This window comes from Oncorhynchus kisutch, linkage group LG4 (assembly GCF_002021735.2).
Source record: "Oncorhynchus kisutch isolate 150728-3 linkage group LG4, Okis_V2, whole genome shotgun sequence".
Classification (NCBI taxonomy): domain Eukaryota; kingdom Metazoa; phylum Chordata; class Actinopteri; order Salmoniformes; family Salmonidae; genus Oncorhynchus; species Oncorhynchus kisutch.
This window is the reverse complement of record NC_034177.2, coordinates 58,932,790-58,938,501: the sequence shown is the minus strand read 5'-3', so window position 1 is coordinate 58,938,501 and position 5,712 is coordinate 58,932,790.

The window sequence follows — 5,712 nt, the reverse complement described above, 5'->3', positions numbered from 1 at the left end:
CAAACTTCAGATGGGCCTGGACATGTACTGGCTTAAGCAGGGGGACACGTCTGGCACTGCAGGATTTGAGTCCCTGGCGGCGTAGTGTGTTACTGATGGTAGTTTTTGTTACTTTGGTCCCAGCTCTCTGCAGGTCATTCACTAGGTCCGTGTGGTTCTGGGATTTTTGCTCGCCGTTCTTGTGATCATTTTGACCCCACGGGGTGAGATCTTGTGTGGAGCCCCAGATCGAGGGAGATTATCAGTGGTCTTGTATATGTCTTCCATTTCCTAATAATTGCTCCCACAGTTGATTTCTTCAAACCAAGCTGCTTACCTATTGCAGATTCACTCTTCCCAGCCTGGTGCAGGTCTACAGTTTTGTATCTGGTGGCTCTTTGAGCTTGGCCATAGTGGAGTTTGGAGTGTGACTGTTTGAGATTGTGGACAGGTGTCTTTTATACTGATAACAAGTTCAAAAAGGTGCCATTAATACAGGTAACGAGTGGAGGAGAGAGGAGCCTCTTAAAGAAGAAGTAACAGGTCTGTGAGAGCCAGAAATCTTGCTTGTTTGTAGGTGACCAAATACTTATTTTCCACCATAATTTGCAAATTAAGTCATTAAAAATCCTACAATATGATTTTCTGGATTTTTTTGCTTCTCATTTTGTCTGTCGTAGTTGAAGTGTACTTATGATGAAAATTACAGGCCTCTCTCATATTTTTAAGTGGGAGAACTTGCACAATTGGTGGCTGACTAAATACTTTTTTGCCCCACTGTATATTGTTTGATATGACTAATTTAACCCAAGGTTATTCAATCTTGGAGGACATAGACCTCAGCCTCTGGGCCTCACAAACTTGTCTTACTCTTTGTGAGGAGGGGGGAGAACTCAACCGTGACACACGATCATAACTCAGCCTTGACCATAGCCCCTTATAAAACACACAGGCCCTGTTATCTTATAAAGGGGCAGTACAAAAACACGCAGGGGGCTTTCATTTACTCTCAGTCACCCTGGAGCTTTCAGAGTCTCTGAATTCTCTTCATTCCTCATGGTGGGATTCACCTCTGACCTATTGTCTATGTGCACTTCTGTTTGTCTCGCTTTCGCTCTCTTGCTCTCCCGTTCTCTCTCATTTATGATTGTAAGTTGCAATTTTGTTCCGCTGATTTTAGTATCTCTACTGTAGACCCTTAGACACAGGCTGCCATCCATTTTAAATCATTCTGACAGTTTTATACAGACTCGAGCAAAAAAGCTGTGTTTATTTTACACTGCTGGAAAATCTAACAAGCTGGCAGCAGTTGTAGGGGGATTCCATGTGTGCAGACACCTCATAGGGCTTTCCTCGACATCTAGTTTATTCCTACACCTACGCACCACACAAAACCCCTTCACACACACACACACACACACACAGTTAATAGCTAGTTTGTGCTTGTCTTGGACAAAGACAAACAGTGGGTAGTTATACATGAATTATGTTATGACATTAAATACAAGGAGAGTAAAGAAAAACAACCGTGCTTTTGCTAAGTTCTCCACATGTGTTTGATCTGAAGCTTTCTGAAGGAGCCCTGTATCTGAAGCACGCACAAATAAGCACACACTCAAGTGACCACATCAGCTCCACCTTACCTGACACCCTGGATCTACACCAATTTGAATACCGCCCCAACAGCTCCACGGTTGATGCAATCGCTATTGCTCTACACACTGCCCTATCCCACCTATACAAGAGAAACACCTATGTGAGAATGCTGTTCATCAACTACACCATAGTCACCTCTAAGTTCGACACTAAGCTTAAGGCCCTGGGAAAAAACACCTCCCTCTGCAACTAGATCCAAGACTTCCTGACAAGCAGACCCCAGATGGTGAGGTTGGGCAACAAAACCTCTGCCACGCTGACCCTCAACAAGGGGGCCCCCCAGGTGTGTGTGCTCAGCCCCCTCCTGTACTTCCTGTACACCCAGAACTGCGTGGCCACGCATGACTCCAACGCGATCACTACGTTTGCAGACAACATGACGGTGGTGGGCCTGATCACCAGAGGCGACGAGACAGTTAGAGAGGAGGTTAGATCCAGGGCAGAATGGTGCCAGGAAAACAGCCTCTCCCTCAACATCATCAAAACCAAGGAGCTGATCGTGGACTAGGCCTACAGGTAACAGGGGGGGAAACGGGGAGGATGTATTTATTATTGTTGTATTTAAAATGTTCTGTGTCCCTGAAATCACTTTCCACTGTGTTAGTTTGTAGTAATTATCTTTTAAGAAAGCCACCCCTTCCCACAATGTTTTGAGTGGGAAAACAACGGTGCAAAGCTAAATAAATTTGTATTATGATGTTAGTCTGCCTGTCTCACTCATACATTTCCACCCTGTTAAGCTTCATTATATATTATGTTATATTTAAATAAAAAATATAGAAGTTAAAATCCTCTCCAAGTATTTACAGTTTTGCTAGCTCAATCTCCATCACCTACAGAGTGAAGACTAATGTCTACCTCTTTGGGTTCCACCCTATAGACTATCAAATCAAATCAAATCAAATCATACATCAGCTGATATCTCAAAGTGCTGTACAGAAACCCAGCCTAAAAACCCCAAACAGCAAGCAATGCAGGTGTAGAAGCACGGTGGCTAGGAAAAACTCCCTAGAAAGGCCAAAACCTAGGAAGAAACCTAGAGAGGAACCAGGCTATGTGGTGTGGCCAGTCCTCTTCTGGCTGTGCCGGGTGGAGATTATAACAGAACATGGCCAAGATGTTCAAATGTTCATAAATGACCAGCATGGTTGTATAATAATAAGGCAGAACAGTTGAAACTGGAGCAGCAGCACGGTCAGATGGACTGGGGACAGCAAGGAGTCATCATGTCAGGTAGTCCTGGGGCATGGTCCTAGGGCTCAGGTCCTCCGAGAGAGTGAAAAAAAGAGAGAATTAGAGAGAGCATATGTGGGGTGGCCAGTCCTCTTCTGGCTGTGCCGGGTGGAGATTATAACAGAACATGGCCAAGATGTTCAAATGTTCATAAATGATCAGCATGTTCAAATAATAAGAAGGCAGAACAGTTGAAACTGGAGCAGCAGCACGGCCAGGTGGACTGGGGACAGCAAGGAGTCATCATGTCAGGTAATCCTGGGGCATGGTCCTAGGGCTCAGGTCCTCCGAGAGAGAGAAGGAGAGAATTAGAGAACGCACACTTAGATTCACACAGGACACCGAATAGGACAGGAGAAGTACTCCAGATATAACAAACTGACCCCAGCCCCCCGACACATAAACTACTGCAGCATAAATACTGGAGGCTGAGACAGGAGGGGTCAGGAGGCACTGTGGACCCATCCGAGGACACCCCCGGACAGGGCCAAACAGGAAGGATATAACCCCACCCACTTTGCCAAAGCACAGCCCCCACACCACTATGCACCTAACAGGTTGGAAATGTGGATTTAAGTGAATGAGCTTACATGTCAAACATGTTATTTTTCTTTTTCATTATTGTTTTATTATTTATATATATATATATATATACACACATATATATATATACATATATATATATATATATATATACACACATATATATATATATATGTGTGTGTATATCCAGTACAAGTCAAATGTTTGGACACCTATACTCATACAAGGGTTTTAATTTACTTGGACTATTTTCTACTTTGTAGAACAACAGCGAATACAACAAAACTATGAAATAACACGTATGGAATCATGTAGTAATTTGATATTTTCTATTCTACATTGTAGCCACCTTTTGCCTTGATGACAGCTTTGCACAATCTTGGCATTCTCTCAACCAGCTTCACCTGGAATGCTTTTCCAACAGTCTTAAAGGATTACCCACATATGCTGAGCACTTGTTGGCTGCTTTTCTGTCACTCTTTGGTTCGACTCATCCCAAAACATCTGAATTGGGTTGAGGTCGGATGATTTTGGAGGCCAGGTCCTCAGATGCAACACTCCATCACTCTCCTTCTTTGTTAAATAGCCCTTATACAGTCTGGAGGTGTGTTGGGTCATTGTCCTGTTGAAAAACAAATGATAGTCCAACTAAGCGCAAACCAGATGGGATTGCGTATCACTGCAGAATGCTGTGGTAGCCATGCTGGTTAAGTATGCCTTGAATTCTAAATAAATCACCAACAGTGTCACCAGCAAAGCACCCCCACACCATCACACCTCCTCTTCCATGCTTCACGGTGGAAACTACACATGCGGAGATCATCCGTTCACGTACTCTGCGTCTCACAAAGACACGGCGGTTGGAACCAAAAATCACAAATTTGGACTCATCAGACCAAAGGACAGATGTCTGGTCTAACGTCCATTGCTTATGTTTTTAGGCCCAAGAAGTCTCTTTTTATTATTGGTGTCCGTTAGTAGTGGAATGACAATAGGAATGACCCAGCTGTCTCCCTGCACAGACCTGCACCTTAGAGACTATTTGCACTTCAGAGACCATCTACAACTTAGTGATTATAACTACATACACATCCATACCTTACACACAAACGTACACACAAACATACACACACAAAAACCCATAAAAACACACACACACACACAAAACCCCATAAAAACACACACACACACACACACACCTGCTCCTTATTCACTCAGGCTACTGAGCCCACTGATCCCAGTCACACAGAACTACCCTACGCCTTGACCTCTTTTCCCTTTCTCTCTCCAGATGAAATCCTGCGACTAGTGATGTCCAGCCGCCCAACAACCTGCTCACTTGACATTGGGGGTTTAGCCCAAAGCCAGTGGGGGAGTCTGGGGCATTCTCCAACGGCCCAAAAAATAGAATTTCAACAGCTAAATGCATGAATTTGGTACAGTTTGAGATGAACATTAAGAGATTAGAACATTGAGAGATCTTTTTCAGGTGAATTGCACCATCCAACCTGCCACAGCAGACACTGACAGTATTCAACTACAGTTGCTACTGTGGGTACTCTCTACTCTGGAACACTCTCTGCTGTGGAACACATAATGTACATCTACAAAAACCACTCTGGAACCACTCAACAACTCACAAACTGATTAAAGAATCCCACAGTACCAAACACGCTCTCTCTCTCCCGCTCGCTCTCTCTCTCTCTTTCTCTCTCTCACACACACACACACACACACACACACACACACACACACACACACACACAGTAATTAGAATCCATAGAGCAGGCCTCCCGAGTGGCGCAGTGTTGCGACGTCATCACAACCTGGGGTTCGATCCCGGGAGTCCCATAGGGCGGCGCACAATTGGCCCAGCGTTATCTGGGTTAAGGGAGGGTTTGTCTGGTGGGGCTTTACATGGCTCATCACGCTCTAGCAACTCCTTGTGGCACGCTGGGCCACTGCAGGCTCACTCGTCGTCAGATGAACAGTGTTTCCTCCGACACATTGGTGCAGCTGGCTTCCGGGTTAAGCGAAAGGGTGTTAAGAAGCGCGGCTTGGCGGGTCATGTTTCAGAGGACGCATGACTCAACCTTCGCCTCTCCCAAGTTGCAGCTATGAGACAAGATCATAAACCACAAAAAACAAAACAATCAGTTTTATAGCCACTATGGCCACTTAGTAGGAGTGGTGATCCGGTGCCAAGGTCCAGAGCTTACGGCAAGGATCCGGTGGAGTAGTGTGTTCTAGCCGTGTTTGGGTGGAGTCCGGGTGAACAACTGAGTAGGCCGGGAGGTGGGC